The sequence below is a fragment of the Camelus bactrianus genome, chromosome 2, assembly GCF_048773025.1.
Source record: "Camelus bactrianus isolate YW-2024 breed Bactrian camel chromosome 2, ASM4877302v1, whole genome shotgun sequence".
Lineage (NCBI taxonomy): Eukaryota > Metazoa > Chordata > Mammalia > Artiodactyla > Camelidae > Camelus > Camelus bactrianus.
In genome coordinates, this window is record NC_133540.1 from 84,855,404 (window position 1) to 84,875,069 (window position 19,666).

A 19,666-nucleotide genomic window follows, 5' to 3' on the forward strand; every position below is an offset into this window, starting at 1 on the left:
CTGAAGTTATTCCACAGATTTCAACTTCAGTTATTTTAGCTCTAAATTGACTTATATAAAGAAAAGTTAAGAATCTAGCATCAAGAGAAAAAAAATAGCATCTATTATAATCTGGGAACTGAGACAGTAGTTGGCATTATAAAGTTGAAGAGACAGAGTTTCCACTCAAGGAGATCACAGACTGGGAGAGGTGATAAAAATGGAAGCAAACAGCTATAATAAAGTGTGATGTATGCTACACTGGAAGTGAGGATGACGTTCTGTGGGAAAAGGATACATGTGCAATTAATTTGGCCAGATAACTACAAACTTCAAAAAACATTCAAGCCTTCCCCAAATTACGTCATTTTATTGCTTATATATTCAAAAATACAGCTCTTCATATAATGCCTAGCATACTGCTCATTCTCAAAAAATGTTTGCTGATGAAAAAGTAACCAGGGTGATTTCTATGTGTGCCTTTATTCCTTAGTTTCACTTGAAAACAGCTTTTACAGTTTATCACTCGATGAATAACCTTTAGATTTCTTTTTATGCTTACATACATGAACGTGCATATGATGTGTATTTATGAGCATAAATAAAAGCTTAAGAAGCTGCCATTCAAAAGTTGAAAGCTGCTTGTAAGTCTCTCAGCGATGAGGACCTGTAACTTTGGACAGATCTTCATTCTTAGCTGAGTCATATCAGTGTACAATTTTAATCATGTTTTATAAGACCGAAGGTAAAACTGGAGTTTCTGGGCTCAACCAACTAATACCCCAGGTATGCAGAATTCAGGGATACCAGAGAGCTTCCATATATGAAAAAGATTAAAATTTACTTCCCATCATTTAGGATTCAATGCAAATAGAATACCTCTGCAGCACTGATGAGGCCCCAGCTGAGGTTAACTTTCTATAAAGTATACTAAGGGTTCTGAAGAAGTCATTCAACTTGACAGAAGAGATGGTCAAAGTCTGATGACTTTGGCTCAATGCCAGGACCTCTGCTGTCATGAGGGAGGCTAGGGTTGGGCATATTAAGAGGCTCAAATTAAAATACTCTCTCTCTTTCTCTCCAATTACCCTACAACTCTAGGTTGGGTGGACTTTAAGGAGGGTGCCCATACAATTTATCATTCAAATCTAGATATTTTTGAGAGTGAAAGGGAACATTATTAATAACTTTTGTTTTTAAAAAAATGGTTGTGTGAATGACTGTCAAGTAAAGAGATTTAACATTGGGAGCCCAGAACAATATGAGTGTGTCCCACCTATAGCACTGAGCATGGATGAAATGAATTTTTTTCATCTCAGCGTCTTGAAGAATCACTGTACTTTAGTGAATGATTTGCATGAACAGTAATAGAAGATGAAGCCAGAGTCAAGCCCAGTGACATTGCTTTAGCAAATCAGAGAGGATGTGATTTAATACAAGAAGAAACAGCAGCAGCAAGTGGGGGATATATTTGGAATGCCATGTTTCAGACACCTCATGCTTGGTGGTTGACTTAAAGCCGAAGTAGTCTTTCCCAGAGCTACCAACCCCCTGTAGTGGTGGTGCAGTCCTCCGACCTCAAGGGGTCAGGCCCATACTCATCCTGAGGGTCTCAGCACTTCATGTCATTCCTGAGACTTTATTTCCCTGGTCTTTTAATATAAAGTGCCTCATCATGTGGTTACAGAGTAGAATATACTGCTTAGAAAGGATAAGTAAAGTATGACCAAAGAAAGAGAGAAGCCCTGGGAAACCCCAGCATTTAAAGGGATAGAGAGGAGGAGAGAAACCAAAGATTGGCGGCTAAAATTATAATAGCTATCACTTTCCAGTAATAGCTATATGCCAGGAATCCTAGTACATTTCTTTTCACACATTATTATTTTATCTCTTCATTAAATGTTTATTTATGTAAGGTAAAATGCTACAGGCTGATTATTTAGTTGTTTACAAGACAGACACATTAGCTGTCATGAAGGTGATGAGAACAAGTCTCCCCAAAATAGTCCCCTTTGGCAAGCAGACTATTTTGAACTGAAGGCAGTCAAGACCCAGCAGACTCAAGAAAAACTTTTACCTCTTCCTTAACTGCCTAAAAGAATCTGGATAGAAGGCCTGGTCCAGGAAGAGCACTGTCACTGGAGATACCTGCAAAGAATGTGGGCTGGGTGCAGTAAACTGGAGGGGAGCTCGGCTTTACAAAACATTTGCTCTTCCCAGCTTCCTGTGAATTGTCTCCCTCCCCTTTGAAGTCCTAGACCCCTATCCTGTTTTCCTTAACTCAGGATGACATATAAGCCTCAACTGCCTGACTACCTGTGGGTCTCATAATACTATGAGGCCCTTGTATGTATGTAATTAAATTTGTTTTTGTGCTGTTAATCTGTCCTGTGTTAATTTGAATATTGGATCAGCCAAAGAAAAGTAGAGGAAACATTTTTCCTCCCCTGCAGTAATAAATGTTTCTCTGCCTGGAAACAAGAAACCTGGGAAGTATTCTCTATTAGCAAAACAAACAGTACTGACTGCAGCCTTCTACTTTCACAGAGGAGAAAGCCTTACCCAAGAACTTGAGCTGCTGGCCCAAGATAAAGGAAAAACTGTCATTTTAAAGCTTCTGAGGGTTCTTCCTGATGCTAACAGAGCCCAGAAGCTTTGTTTTGCAAGCTTTCTGCTGATTTTTTTTTTGAATATGCAAAAGTAGGTCTGGAGTTAAGTTTGCAGTCATGACTGCAGAAAATTAAATTGCTCTGAATGACAGAATAGGTTGAATTTTTTGACCTGGAGAAAGGCAGCAAAGAATAGAGTGGAGAGAAGTAAAGTGCAGAGCAGACAGAGTTCAGAGAGGCAGAGGCAGGAATCCATCAGGGAAATCATAATCTCCACCCCCTGCTGGGCACTAAGAAAATCATATTTTGCCCCAAATACTAGGAATTGTTTTGCGTTCCCACCAAACATGTAATGTGAGGTTAAAGGAAGGGGGCTGCATCAATTTCAGTTAAGTGTAACAAAATTATCCCAGAAAGCTGGACTACTTGGAGAATATCCAAGTACATCACAGCTCCCCATCCCCACCCCCACCCTCACCCCAACCCACTGCTGAAATCACACATGTGTACTAGGGTGGCAGAAAGAGAGAGGGAGCAGGGATGAGTCGAAGTTCTGGGGTGAGGTGAGGCTCCAAGATTACTGGAGGTCAGACATGGCACACAGACTTTACATATTGATCCTGAACATGGTTGTGGACCTTGAAAAGCTTGTTTTCCAAGGGGCTGTTAGAGAAGGAATGAAAGATAGAGAACACTGTTGCTGAAATCTCTGAAACCGCCCCTTCCCATCTGTTCCTCCAGGCACACAGCTTGTTTCACGTAATTTACACATAATGACTTTCTAATTATTGACTTAAGTGGCTTGCCTGAGAGGTTTCCGTAGAAACTGTTTCAGAAACAGTTTAATGTTGCAAAAATCTAAACTTAGAGCAGAAAATTCAGTAGAAAATTAAAAGACAGTAAGTTGGTGTCGTTACTAGAATAAACGCTGTAATTTGATCTATCAAAAGTTACCAGCACCTGCATCTCAGCCCCAGCTTCACATTGCTGGGATTTTTCTTCCCCTGTATTCAAAAGACTTTTCAAGAAAGAATAAATATTTCTAAGATCTTTTTTCCCTTTCCCATTTGGAAATGTTTGCATTAAAAGAAAAAAAAAATCTCCTGCCCAAAGCAGAAACTCAGAGCATTCATATATCCCTTTAAAATCATGCATCAATCACTGTCCTGGGACAGCAAAACCACTAGGTCTCAAAAGCATTCTCCCTGCAAACTTTGAGCTTCTCCTTTCCTTCTAAAAAAATTTAAGTATTTAGAATGCTGTGGCAAAACAAGTTAGTGTAACAGTAAGTTAAACAACTTGCCTTCAAATTTCAGGTCTACCACTCATTATGTTATATGACCTTGGGCAAGGTACAAAAACACACCAGTCAAGGTTCCTCATTAATAAAACAGAGATAAAAATGGTATCCACTTGAGAGGTCTGAGGATTAAATGTGACAGTTCAGTGTGTCAACCACAGCTTATGCATTCCTCTTTTCCAGTTACTCAAGCAAAACCATTTATTGAATTCCTACTATATATGCCAGGCATCATACCAGGTTACCATCATCAGATAAAGACGAAGCTGATGCAGATGGCTGAGCTCACAGCTCTGTTCTCTTCTCCAGAACCATTATGAAACTGAGTGGTGCTTGATAACCACTAGACTCTTTAGTGAAACACCTATAAAAGTAAATTTCAGATAATAATAATAGTAATAGTAATAATACTACAAATGTTTGCCAATTATATGTATGTGCCAAAAGTTTTCAGGAAATATTTTTGGTTATGTAAAGGAATGTACCTGAAACAGTAATAAAATTTAGTATACAATTAATGGATATACACTGATTAGGCTCAATCCAATCATGAATTAAGAGTTCTTTCTAAATACTGGGACTCTGCATCTTTACATTAAAAATAATAGTAATAACTGGCACTCTGTGACTTTTTTCCTATTTAGTTAATGAATATTTTAAAAATATGTATCACAGTTCCTCTGATTTTTTTTTTTTTTTTTTGTCTAAAGGGAGAATTCAAAGTTCAGAGATCTTTCTGGATTGCACTGGAAAGAGAATTTTGAGAACTATTTTATTCTGTCCCTTTTACCCCTCAGCCTCACCCTCATTAAATCTTAACGGGAAACCATTCAAAACTGATGAAATATACTGTTAACATCCATAAAATAAAAACAGTAAAATGGTTCTCAAACGAAGGCAATGTGCCCTGCCGTCAAGGGTTTCACTATCATATAATTAAAAATAGTAATTCTTTTCCCCATTGTAGACAGGAAATCACTAGCAGAATAAGCACCAGCTTCAGATTTAGTCGAAGATAACACATGAATGAGTTATCCAAAGGGTTTGTTTCCCTTAATGATTAACACATTTTATGACATTCCTTCAAATGCTGGAGAAATACTACCCAACATCTATTGCCTTCTGTAGTTCCTGCACTAAAACATCCCCTTTCCTGACACAGAACTTCTTTCTCTCTTTTTCTCCCTGCTCCTTTACCAGCTGTATTTTATACATGATCCCAATCACATTCATCTTTCAGGGTGAATGCTGCTGAACGAGCAGGCAAAGAGAAGAAACCCTAAGGCGGTTATAACTGGAATATGGGAAAGAAAAACCCTTTGGCAAAGAAAAGAAGGTTCACAGCTGGTATATATAAGGGTATAACTATATGTGTATTATACACAACTGAGTATGCAAATATACAAAATGTAATATTTAATTTTGTATCGATATCAAAGAATAAGCTTAAGTACCTGTTTGATGTAAATTTTAAAGAAATAAAAATCATCATTATGCTTTTAAACATCAAAAGAATAACCATTAATAAGCTAAAAGTCTTCTCATAACACAAAATCACAAGGTTTAAAGAAAATGACTCAAATATTCACAAATCCCCCCACCTGTCTCTTTCTAGTCACATATATACTATTAATGTTGCATTAAATCCCTTCTATTCTGCTATAATGTGATCCTTATGCTCCTAAGAAACCTTAGTTATCCAAAACCATGCTGTAAAAACAATTGTTTTAGTGGAGGGAAAAACAGATTGGGAACTAGAGAACACCAGAGTCTTAATAACAAATTTAGTTTTCCTATAGGACTTTCAGTACTAAAGCTGACTTTTTAATGGCTCTAAGTACACAGTTACAAATGGAACTTTCAATTCTTGATAACTTCTAACTCAAGAGAAAAACCTCGCTTTTACATTATTGCACTAAGATTAACACAATATTTCTTAGATTTTTATAAGTTCCTTGCCCACTGATATGGAGAACAAATCTCAAAGCCAGTCAAATAAGCTGCCGCAAACCAAGTTTTTTTTAACCCCTACATTCCGGGTACTAGTTTTTCATTATGATTTATTATCTTATGACCATATGCTCTATGTAATATGTCATATTCCTTTATTAGTCATTACTTTTTAGGTTTACAAAACTGGCATATTTTTCTCAAAGTAAGTATCAGCAAAAGAGTTAAAGTATAAAAACCATCAACTCATGAAGTTTCTCCTATCTCCACAATGACCACAGAATTTAAGAAATATGACAGATACCTATATACATGGATATTTTAAGTGCAACTCTTGCTTTGGACTAGGGGACATGTCATATGATATATACTTTCTTTTTCAAGCTGTAATCTGGAAATTACTACCCCTAGAAATCTGGAAAGATGTTAAGATATTTAACTTATTTTAAGATAATTCCACAGAGAGAGTGTAGTATTATGAATGTGCCACCTAGTTTAAACTTCAGTGCTAAGGTAAGCGATCACTGTATAAAATCCAAACTACAGGAAGAGTCAACTGGTGTTTTTTTCAGAAAGGCCACACTCCAAGGTGGCCACTGAAGGCATTTTGGTTAGCCATATCTCAGTCAACAGCTGAGGCTTTGCTAACTAATGAAGCAAGCAGCAGAAATTGTTTTTATTGGAGAAATTGCTAGTGAGACAAATGTTAGAAATAGGCTCAAGATATTCAAGACATGTGGATTAGCTAAAATATTTTCATGACCCTTCAAACATACTTGAACAGAGACTGGGAATCTTGGAAGCTTCTGGCCTGCACCTTTATGGTTAACGCTGAGGCTTGATCCCTAAAGTCCTTTTTTGACTCCTTGGATTAGGAGAAATTCAGTTGCCTTGTTCTACCTCTGCACTGATAGAGTGTGCCTAGAGCAAATTGTTCTTGTAATAAGACAGCCAAAGCATCTGAAAGGACACAGAGCTGGGACTCACCAAGCTTACCAAACAAAAAATAAGAATCATTTTATGCCTATTTTCTGAAGAATGTTTATTTAACAAATACCTGGATGTATGGTATTTTTGTTCTGTGAATTGCTTTTATTAGTCAACTTAGTAGCCAGGTTGTAGGGGAGCAACTTAGAACAGGTCCCAACAAAAAGTGCTACAAGTGGTCACATGTAATCTAAAAGTTTATTTCCTGGCTCTCAAGTTAAAACTAAGTGATACCAGATAAAGTAAGAAACAATATTGATTTCTTTAATTCTGGTGAGGGTAGTTTAGGAGGAGAAGGGGATGAATGAGTTTAGAAAAACTAGACAATCTATAGTTATTTTATTGCAAAGAAACAAATTCTTTATAGCTTCCAGATTAAAAATTTTTGAAAACTATTACTCCAGAGAAATCTTCTGGTTCTTTTATTTGGATAATGATGACATTCTCAGAATAATAATTTTTCCCATGGGTTAAGTGAATAAGTGGTTCTTAATGACAAAGAACAGAGCAGCACAGAAAAATAGCTTGAGGAGACACAAAATAAATTCAGGAGGTAAAAGGATGACCTTTTTTTATTTAATTCTGAATCTTCAACAAATCTCTTGGTTTCCAAATCATCTATAATATAATACTTATAAGAGATGAGCAAGTCACATAATTGTGCAAAACAAGATGGGTGTAACATCAAAAGACTTTGGTGAGCTGAAGTAAAGTAAAATGGCTGCTCAGTTCCCATCAGTGGCAGCCAGGTTGGCACATGCGCCAGATCATCCAGTTTTCACAAGAGAATCCAAAAATCCATATTTCATGTAAAACTTCCTAAATCTCATAGATTTACTATTAATGCTGTGCAGTAGAGGATTCATTCAACAGGTCTGGGCTGACTACATTCTGCACATTCCAAAGAAATATTTGAACCTCTAAGCCCTTGGAATATCTTGCCTGATTAGAGTATTTTATTTACCTAAGATCCCTGGACCACATCAGATAGTCTATGCTAACAGTGTGATTTATTATAGGGACCTAGGGTCGTGTGATCAGCTTAACCCCTGGAAAGAATGGAGAATAAAGCCATTCTTCACGGGCAGTCAGTCATACCTACGTGACCAACCAAGGAAAGCACCAGACATGAAGACTCAGGTAAACTTCCCTGGTTGGCAACATCCTATGCAGGCTGTCATGTATCATCACTGAGAGAATTAAGAACTGCCCCCATGAGTACTGGGATAGAACAACTGGAAGTGTGTGCCTGTTGTCTCCTGGAATTTGCCCTATGCACCTTTTCCCATTGCCGATTCTAATCTTTATCCTTTTGATGTAATAAACTCTAACCATGAGTACAACCATTTCTCTATGTTATGTAAGTCCTTCTAGCAAATCACTCACTGAATCTGAGGGTGATTTGAAGGACCCCCAAATACAAACACTAACTTTTAAAATACCAAACAAAACCAACTATGTGAGCAATATTTGGGGGTAGACCATCAGTGTGCAACTTCTAATTCTACTTCTAAAGCCAGAATTAGAAATAAACAAATGCAAGTAATAAAGCAAAACACTACTGTATGAGTCAGCCCTGAGGGGCATAACTATTCAGTGTTTGGCTTTAAGAGAAAGTTTAGGAAAGAAATTCTGAGGAATTACTGGACTGAACTTCCTGGAAATTAACATTTTATCTTCTTTGGGTAGATGCTGGAAGGATATCAAGTTTTCTGTGGACTTAGTATAGAGATGGACATTCTATATTTAAGCCTGAAATTTGCCTCTAAGTCTTCTTTTGTGTGTTGATTCATAAAAACAGGTGATGTTACTATTTATGCCAGTGCTGCTTAGTCACTTCATTCTGAGCCTTAGCATTCAATCACAGTCATTGTAAGATCCCCCAATACAGCAGAATAAGCAAAGGTAGAATAAACAGCACGTAAGTAGTGAAAAATCAGTTTCGTTTGCTCAATTTAACAAATAATTTTTTAGCATCCAGCCTTATCCCAAGCCCAGTGTGAGGTTCCTGTTACACAACAATAAATAAGACGCAGGCCTGTCTTACTGAAGTTGGGGAAGGAGGAGGGAAGAAAACGTTCCTGTGAGAAAAGCTCACTTAAGTGCAGCCACTATATTCAAGTCTAAAATCTGTTCCTTTCTCCCTTAACCTCTGGTAACAAGTGAGTGTTTTTCCTAGAACAATCTCCAGGATAACTCTCAGCACACCATTCTTATTTCTAAAGCGACTCAAATCAGGTTGGTTACAGGCGATGTTGTCTTTCCCAAAAGCTGGTGACATTTTGAGTTCACCCCCGATCACTTCCTGAAAGATGGAGGGAGCACCCTTGATCACCAGCTTATTGTCTTCACTGCTCACCCGGACCAACTGCTTTTCCCTTGAATTTAATTACTTCAGGAGCATGAAAAAGTTTTAGCCTCTATTCCAGGGTTTTATGCCACAGCCTTTCAGTCTTAAAAATATTGAAAGGCTTATTCATCATATTTCTTCTAGGAGATAAAATATCAGTCTCTTTCTGAGGCTGCAAAGTAGATAAATCAGTTATAACCTTGGCCCAACACAAGGGAGCAATGCATAATCAAGGAATCATGCTGCAAGAATACAGATGAGTTGTTAAGAGAGCTTGAGAAACTTTGTTTTTGCTCCTTTGGGAATTTGGCAGCAAGATGTCATTACAAACAAATACGTCATGCATGTCACTTCATAGTGAAATATTTTTTAAGGCATATTAATATCTGAATAGCTCTAGAAGTCAAGATACAGAAAATAAAATAATTACGTAAGCAATAAAATATGCTTTGGGGGAAAACCTATTCAAGGGAAGCTTCAGCACTACACAAACTATTTTTATTCTAAGATATACATTACTAAATTGTATGAATTTCATTTGGACCTCAGAAAAAAGGGAATCTTTATTATTCATTGTGTTTATCGGTAAATTTGAACAATTGCTTTATTTTTCTATTGTTCTGTAAAATGAGTGTACCTTGCCCTTTCATTTTGCATCGAGGACAACTGCCAAATGAACAAATATAAAAATGATATACTCTATAGGGCAATCTACTAAGAATATGTTTATTTGTTTCTTGCAAAATGTTATGATATACTAAAAAGTTGCTGAAGACAATAAAAACAAATGAACAAAGATGGGAGGAATAAAAAAGGGAAACAGTAAGTAGATATGAAAAGCAGAGATTTAGAAAGGAGCAGAGATTTAGTAAAGATTGAGAAACTACGAATTCATGGACCTCTAAGGGCTGTGGAGATAGTTCTGTGGTTGAAGAAATAGGTCTTACCTGGGAGCAGATGTTTCTCTATGACACTATGCCCAACATTTACTCAAAGGGGAGAAATTTTTTCCAAGCAAATTAACTTAAAAATCCAAAGATGTTTTAGCTTCCCCAAATAATATGCTTTACTTCTTTTTGGAATAAAACTTTGAATTTTTCTAATTCTGTTATTTTCCATAAAATAAAACGCACTTAGTATTTTATCTTACTAGTACATATTCTTGTCTATTGTCAGAAGAGTAACTGTATAGTTACAAGATTCCATTTTCTCTCTTTATAATATGAGACAGTTAATTCTATGTGTCAACTTGGCTGGGCCATGGTGCCCAGATAGATGGTCAAACATTATTCTGGATGTTTCCGTGAGGGTGTTATTTGGACCAAATTAACATTTAAATCAGTGGATTTAGGGTAAAACAGATTATCCTCCAAAATGTGGTTGGACTTCATCCAATCATATGAAGGCCTTAATAGAACATAGACAGACACCGCCACCACCACCACCCTGTTATAACCATGAAGGAATTCTACTAGCAAACAGCCTTTGGACTCAAAGTGCAACTCTTTCCTTGGTCTTTAGCCTACCTTGAAGATTTTGGACTTACAAAACCTCCACAATCACATGAACCAAATTTTAAATAAACACATCCTTTTGGTTCTGTTTCTATGGAGTATGACTAATATATTGCATAATATCTATCCCTTGCTATCTGAATCTGTTCAGTTACTGAATTCTAAAAAGAGAATTCAGGTGGAGAAGGATACCTATATTTAAACCAGGACAAATCTTACAAATCATCTAATTGCTTGTTGTTTATTTTTTCAAAGCTATACAGCTATTTCTTTAAATAAAATATGACACAGAATTATATAAAACAGATAAAAGATAGACTACCCCACTTAAAACAGGAGTAGGCAACCTAAAGCCACCCTACTTGCTCTTGACTTCCTATTTCTAGAGCAAAACTGGTGATCTTCAAGAAACATCTAGGGTTCTACAACATAAAAACCACTTCACTGAATTTCAAACGTTAAAATGGAAAAGATTTTTGTCAAAGAGCGTAATACTAGCTAATGGAAGTCTGAAGATTGAACTCAGTTCTCCAACTTCTAATATAGTACAACATTCTTTCCAGTTTCACACTGACTCTCAAGCTTTGTATAACTGTGAAATGTCTTTTAATTAAGAAATCATAAGATTAGGTCAACCCAGAAATTATATCTTAATTATTTAAGAAATACTATATTCCATATTCCATAGATGGGAATAATATGGTTAATTTTCATTTGTAAAAGTTGAGGGAGGATATAAACCATAAAAGTGAAAACAAAGTTGAAGATGGTAAGAGGATGACATGAAGAAAATGTAAATAATAAAATATATATCTAAGTATAAAGGACAACAGTAACAAAGCATGATAAAAATCTACTAACCAGGCAAATCTCTGTAAAAGGCATATAACCTTTTTCTATGTTAATTAAAGGTTTGCCTTTTAAAAACCTCATATTAACTTAGACAAAGGCCACTTTCCATTTGAGCTAACACACTTAATGTTAATAAGGGTCTCACAGAAGAGGAAGAGTCAACAAACTAGTGCTCTGAATGCATTTCCTAAAATTCTATATATACTTCTATGGAGAGTGTATCACTCCATGGTCTACAAAGGGCTTCAAAATACTTTATTTTCTGTATTATTTATTTCACTTTAAATATTTGTTATTAGGTTATAATAAACTAATTATTTCTTACAAAATTTAAATTATAAAATTATTAGTCAAAAACATAAAAATGTGTAATAAATATCAAATGTCAGTTTAATACTATCAGAAGCTGATACGTTAGTTTTGTACTGATGCATTACAAATCACCACAAACTCAGCAGAATAAAACAATACTCATTTATTAGCTCACAGTTATGTATGTCAGAAGTCTGGGCAGCTGGAGCCTCTCACAGGCCAAAATCAAAATACTGGCCATGCTGGACTTATCTGGAGGGTCTGAGAATTTACTTCCAGTCTCATTCACACTGTCATTAGAATCCCATTCCTTACATGGGTAAGACTAAGGCATTCTTTTATTTTCTAGCTATTGGCCAGAGATTGTTTTCAACAACTAGAAGTCACTCTCCAGTTCTTGCACGTGGCCCCTTCCATCTTCAAAACCATCAATGGTGCATTGAATCCTTCTTGTGCTTTGAATCTTTCTGACATCCTCTTTTGCCACCAACTATAGAAAGCTCTGCTTTTAAGGTGCTTGTGGGATTAGATTAGGTCTACCCCAGGATCTCTTTTTTTTTATTAACTTGAAGTCAACTGATGTAGTAATCTTAATTACATCTTCAAAATCTCTTTACCAGGTAAGATAACATAAGCACATGCATGATATTCTAACATATTCACAGTCCTGGGGATAAGGGCAAGACATATGAGGGACTCTCTTTAGAGTTCAGCCTACCACAGTGGATATCTCAATTAAAACAACTACTTTGCCACTTTTCCCCAATAGAAGTTCTTTAGAATACTTTTAATTCCACCTCTCCAAACCCCAACAACTATCATTTCCCTTTCCCCACCTTGAAGCTTTTGGAATGCATTAACTCCTCTCCACCAATTTCTCTTAGGCTTTGCAGGCATATTTTAGCATATACTTAAACACCCATTATAGTCTGTTCCCTGTGTTTCACCCATCCCCAATTAACATTGTTATTTATTCCCAGACAGATTACATTCAACTATTATGATTTAATTCTTGTCTATCTTATTCATTGTAGAATCTCAATTGTCAAAAACTTTGTTGGCATGTATTAGCTCACAATAAATATTTGTTGAATGAATGAGTCTGATCACTTGGCAAGTCTCATTTTTCACCTTTTATTTCTGTTCATTTCATCCTTCCTCTGACTTGAGTTCTTAATTTGGTTTCATTTATATTTTATCTAAACCATCTGAAATATTTTTCTCAGAGGATTTACTTGGATGACTCTGCTTTGTCGCCTATCCTTGAATACCTTCATTCAGGTGAATAAATGACTTGATATGGCATTCTTGAGGTGCTATCCTTTTCCTCTGATGTCATTCAGTTGGCTTTTAGTTTCCTTTGTTTACATGTGGGTATTCTAATGGCATTATGATTCCTTTTGCTCAGTAGGTAATTTACTCTTTCTTCCTGTTTATAAAAGATTGTGAAAAGTTTTTCTTTCTCTATTAGAATTCAAGAATTTTATCAGAAAATACATGGGTGAGTATCTTTCCTCATTAGTCCAGCCAGGAACCTTGTGTGTGCTTTAAATTTTAAATACATATAACTGAAAAATTGTGCTCTACTCTGGAAGTTGACACAACATTGTAAACTGACTATAACTCAATAAAAAAAGTTTTAAAAAAATAATAAATAATAATAATTTTAAAAAGGAGAGCAATCTGAGTAGACTAATTCACACTAAGATATGAATGACTGATAGCCCCACAACCCACCTAAGGGTATTTGATTTTTAAATTTTTTTCTAACCTTAAAAAAAAATTTATACTTATAGAAAAGTTACAGGAAAAAATAAAAGATTTTCTATACACCTAAATAAATAAATAAATAAATAAATAAATTTTAAAGACTTAAAAACTTACCTCAGCCCTGAGAAATGTTCCTGTGGAATTTGTTAAACTACTGTTCCTCCTCCATCTGTTTTTTTTTTTTTTCCCTCTTCTGAATACCTATTACCCATATGTTCAAATTCCTGCATTTACCCTCCAGTCTCTTATCCCTTTCCTCATAATTTCCATCTAGCTTTTTGCTCTATTTTTAATTTAATTTTTTTATTAAAGCATACTTGATTTACCAGGTTAGTTTCAGGTGTACAGCAAAGTGATTCAGTTATATGTATACACACATATGTATTGCTCTATGTTTTGATATTATTTCTTGTACTTGGTTTTCTGGACCACAAACCTGTGTCTCAATAGGGACCATTATTTCATGTGCTGAATATTTTTGTTTTCAAATCATATTTTTAAGCCACAAAAGTCTTTTCTGTGCAGCACATGGATCACCTTAAGAACTCTTATAATTTAATTTAGATGTTTATCTGACTCCTCTCCAGTACTTCTCATTCTTTCCTTTCTGCTGTTCTGACTGGGTGAGGTCCACTGCCCTGTCCTCAAGTTTACTGATCCTTTGTTATACTTTAACAACTCTGTAATTGAAGCCCTTTGTGTATGTTTTCAGTTCAGTTTTGTATTCTTCTTCTTTCTGGTACTTTCTTAATTTTCTGTTTCTTTGTTGAAATTCATGCTGTGTTCATCCTTATGACCATTAGTTTGAACTCTTTGTCAGGTTAACAACTTATCTCTGTTTCATTAACGTTTTGTTTTTTTTTTCTTCTTCTTCTTGTTTTTTCCTTTGGAACACATTTCTCTGTTTCTTCTTCTCTTTCTTCTTTTTTTTTTTGACTCTCTGGGTTGGTTTCTACGCATTATGTAAAACAGTCACCTTGCCCAGTCTTGAAAGGTTGGCCTTGTGTAGGAGATGAATCTCACCACTCAACTCTGCCCTAGTCTTGGTTGTCTCTCAAGCCTTTGTGATTTTTCTAAGCAGCCTAATTTATTTTTAATAGTTCCCAGTAGTTGAGAGTGTGCCAAGACCTGTCAATGTCCCAAAGGGGAGAATCTCAATCAGCACTTACATTAAGGCTGATTGGAAACCAGACCCTTAGATAGTAGCTTTTAAAGTATGTAAATATATACATACAGTCCTGTAGAACTGCTAGCTACCAGAACCAGGCAATCTGGAAGTGTCTTCTGGTCAGCAATTGCAGAAATGAGGGCTCCAGACCAGTGTATAAGCTCCTTTTGGGGAGATACCAGTCAGCTGTAGTGAAGCAGAGGGAGAAGGCAAGGATGATGCCCATCAGCCCCACTCCCTGAGAGCACCTCTGTAGACCTCTGGATGTGCACCAAACCAGAAGCCTGCCCCTTGGGTCGACGCTTCTGACAAGTAAACAGTCCTCATTCACAGAAAGACTGGGGCTGTGTGTGTGTGTGTGTTTCAGTTTGCAATCTGTGCAGTGCCCTGGGGGTGGTAGCCTGCCAAGAACTGTCTCTCCAATTGTTACAGTCCTGTGGGACCCAGGATGGCAAGACCCTTGGCCTCCAAAGACAGGCGATCAAGGGGTGTTCCCTGAGTGACAGCCACAAAAACCAGGGCACCAGAGGCATATAAAACTCCCCTCTGTGAGATACTGGCCCTCTGGAGCATGGCAGAGGGAAAGTGTAAAGATGGTGCCTACCAGCTGGAATGAGACAGAGAGAGAGCATATAGATAGATGGTGCCCACCAGCCAGCAGACCCTCCCTTAGATGTGTGCTAAGTTAGATGCCTGTCCCTCAGATTGACACTTTAAAATTAGCAAAGAGCCTCATTCACACAAAGCCAGGGCCCCTTAGATGGCGCTGCCTCTGCACTGAATCCAGGGGCTGGATGCAAGCTGTTTAAAGTTTGTTTCTCAGATCATTACAGCCTTGTGGGTCTTACAGATATTGGCCCAGTTGTTTTTCAAAGCTAGACACTTTGGGGGCTCATCTCTCAGGTGTAGGTCTTAAAAGTTGTGGTGCCTGAAGTGGGGTTCAAACCCTTCACTCCAGGTTTTGAGTTCCTCCCCAATATGGGGCCGCAATGATGGAGCTTATGGTAAGATGGTGTCCCAGCCTCTCCTACCTGTTCTGATGTAGGCCTTCTCTTTTGTTAGATGTGTAGGAGTTGCTCACATAGTTTTTAGGTTTTTTTCAGAGAAGGTTGTTCCATATGTAGCAGCAGATTTGCTGTATCCATGGGTGCTGGTGAGCCTAGGATCCTCGTATGTCATCACCTTGAACTGAACTCTCCTCTCAGTATCTCTATTTTTGTATTCTCATGGCATGTGTTCCGATGGCTCAACTTGTTCCTTCCTTCTTGGATGGCTGGACCCTCTTAGCTGGGCTGCTATCTTTCTTTGTAGTTTCTTTGGGATTTTGATTTTATTGTTGAGATAACATAAAGGGCGGTAAGACTCATAGGCAAAGTGTTCTCAGGACCTAGGGCCTTTGATGAAAAGGCAGGCTATCAGCCCTGCAGAATTCCCCTGCAATCTTCTGCCCTGAATAGCAGGATGGGTGCAAATTAGCCTTTCAGTTCTCTCCTGGTCTATGGATACTTAAGGAGGGCAGACTCAGCACGTTCACCTGAAATTAAGGTGGATGTTGTCCCGAGGTTTTCCTAGGATTAAGTGCCCTAGCTTTCAAAATACTTACAAAGTACTCTGTAATTCAAGCAAATCCTGTACCAATTCTCACCAAAAAGGACCCAATAGTGCTTAAAGCCTCACCCATACCCCAGGGCCCACAGGCTCAGCAGATACCCGGCTCAGGCAACTCAAGTAGCTTTAAACTGGAAGCAGGAGAAAGGGAGCTATGTTCTGGTTACTACATTCCTAGAATCACTCAAAGTTATTTATTTCATCATAAAATATCTTCATTAAATAACAAACAATACCAACATAAAAACTAGTGTTCAGAATTAAAGGTTTGTAGAATATACTTTGGGAAATGCAGACAAGCATCCGCTTAGGGAGGATCATCTTTAATGCAAACCAACTTGTTCAGTAAAATAAAATTTTCAAAGGCTTTGTTTGTGATCAATGTTTCAAAAGCAAGTGCTTTTGATAAACTAAGAAAGAAAATCAAAAGTGTCTCCAGCAAAGCCCATTAACAATTCCTGGGAAATAAAAATAGAATCTGGGTAATGAAGTCTTTTTTTTTCCTCTTGTGCTTAGTCTAGTTTCACTTACTCATAGGGTGCCATGGGCAGAGGCCTTTCCAGGTGCAAAGCCTCTGCACACAGCACGTTAGACCAGAGGTCCTAATGCAAAATGGCTACCCCCAACACTGCAGCTTGGTGGTGCTCAGACATCTCAACCTTTGCCAAGAAACTCAAGAAAATTACATTAAGTTGCTTCTGATTGCCTAGCTCCGCAAGTGGTTAGCCCCAAGGGATAAATAAAGTTCAGTGCGATTGAACTAATGTATGTAGACCCATTCTCCAAGCCTGACAGAAGGGACACCTTTACCCTCTCAAAATCGAACAACTCAAGTATGCCCTCCACAGGAGGAAACATGAAAGTTCTCTGCTTACGGTAACCAGGTGCCACCCGCACCCATGACCTGGCCCTCCACCCTTTCGGGCCAGGAGACCTAAAACCCTGGAAACCCGGCAGCCCACAGATCAGCTCACTCCTGAGTGGAACAGGGCCCACCTGGTGAGCCTAACCGCCCATCTGCCCTGGAGTGGCCGGGATCACTCCGTGGGCACGGCACACTCCAGGGAAGAGGGCCCCGCAGCCCCAACCTCTGGGGAGACAAACGGGGACAATGGGCCCCTTGACTGCCTGTGTAAACCTCTCTCTGCTTCCAAGAAACAACAAGAGGGTGGCCAGGAGTGCTCAGGCCACGGCAGTGAGCCTCAGCATCAGGCACAGCCCTGCCTGCGGGCAGAAGGCCTGGGCACTGCGTTTTCAGGGAAATTTGGCATGCGATGCTTACTCTCTTCCTGATACGTGGGCCGTGTATCTTACATTGTCCGATGTCCTTTGTCCCCAGAAGGTTAGACTAACGGTGGTGGCTCAGGGACGTGAACAGTCAGGGCACATCTAAGCAAACGCAGCTGGGGGGGCAGCTCTGCTCCTCTGTGCAGTTATGACGACGCCCAGATAGCAGGAGGCCGTTACAGAGCACGGACCGCGGCCCCTCAGCACTCCTCATGAATGAGGAGCAGGACAAAAGACAGAGGGATTTGTCACTGGCAAAGCCCATTAACAATTCCCCGGAAATAGAGACAGAATCTGGGTAATAAAATAAAGTCTAACCTTTTTTTCCTTTTCCTTTGTGCTTAGTCTAGTTTCATTTGTTCATAGGGGTGGCGTGTGGAGGCCTCGCACATGGCGCTTCAGGCTAGAGTTTCTAGTGGGAAAACCACTGCGCCAAACCTCAGCTCAGTGGCCAGAGCAGAAGCGCGGCTCACGAGATCTGGGTCCAAGATGGCGGCGGCGCTCCGCCGGCAGAGATGCTGGGCCCTCGGGGCGATCTGGGGCCCGCGAGAACTCCACCCCCTCCCGGCCCGCGAGAATCCTATCCCGCAGCCCCGCCCCTTGCCTGTGAGGGGAGAGCTGTGCTCCAGAGCACAAGCTGGCACCCTCTGTTCTTTGATCTAAGAATAAAACTTTCCTTTGCTTCTGAACCTAACTCAGTCTCATGCTATTGGCTTGAAAGACACCAGACAGGAGGAACCTTGTTGAGGACTGACTCAGGAGGGTTCAGTAACAAAAGGACATAAAAGTAAAACAAATGTCTCCAACTGTACATGAAGTATACTACGTATTTTGAAAACAATTTCACTATTTGGTGGGAATTCAAATGAAGGCATACACAAATTTAATACTCAAAAGAGGGGAAAATTGGCATCAGGGCATTCTCTGCTAGCCAGGCTGAAAGAATGTTATTGAAGATTCCTTACATAAATGTTCCTTGACCTTTGAGTGAACCAACAGGTCTTAAAAGTTGCATTAGCCAAAGCAAATTCCCACAGCAAATAAAGTTTTTAGACGAATGCATCAGATTTTTTTCCTCTTCAGCCTAAAGAGGAATTACCATCAACCATCATCAGGAGCGGCAAGTTAACATTTCCAGGTTTGTTTCTCAAAGACCACTTGAAGTCTGTGATGCAGAGTGAACACTGGTCCAGTTCTAAGGCAGAGACAGGGTTTCCAGTGGCTGATAGGAAAATGACTTAAAGCTAGTTATAAGATTGCTACCTGAAACAATTACTGCTCAAAATGTTTAGTCCCCACATTCTATGATCTTACAACTCTGGAGTGGTAGCTTTTAGGGCCCTTGGCAGAGTGGGTATTTTAAAATGTTACAGAAATGGAATGTTTCAAATAATGTTTTGTTTGAAAAAATTATTTAAAGTTGCACTGATTATATTAGATTTGTGCTATAAATAAGATTATTAGTTTAGAAGAAGATTAAGAATCAATTATTGTGTCGGTGGGAATGTAGTTTGGTTTGGCTGTTATGGAAAACAGTATGGAGATTCCTCAAAAGACTAAAAATAGACTTACCATACAAAAATCAACTCAAAATGGATTAAAGACTTAAACATAAGACAAGATACAATAAACCTCCTAGAGGAAAACATAGGCAAAACATTATCTGACATACATTTAAAAAATTTTCTCCTAGAAGAAATAAAAGCAAGAATAAACAAATGGGACCTAGTGAAACTTACAAGCTTCTGCACAGCAAAGGAAACCAGAAATAAAACAAGAAGAAAACCTACGGAATGGGAAAAAATTTTTGCAAGTGAAACCGACAAAGGCTTGATCTCCAGAATATATAAGCAGCTCATGCGACTCAATAAGAAAAAAATAAACAACCCAATCCAAAAATGGGCAGAAGACCTAAACAAGCAATTCTCCAAGGAAGACATAAAAATGATCAAAAAGCACATGAAAAAATGCTCAATATCA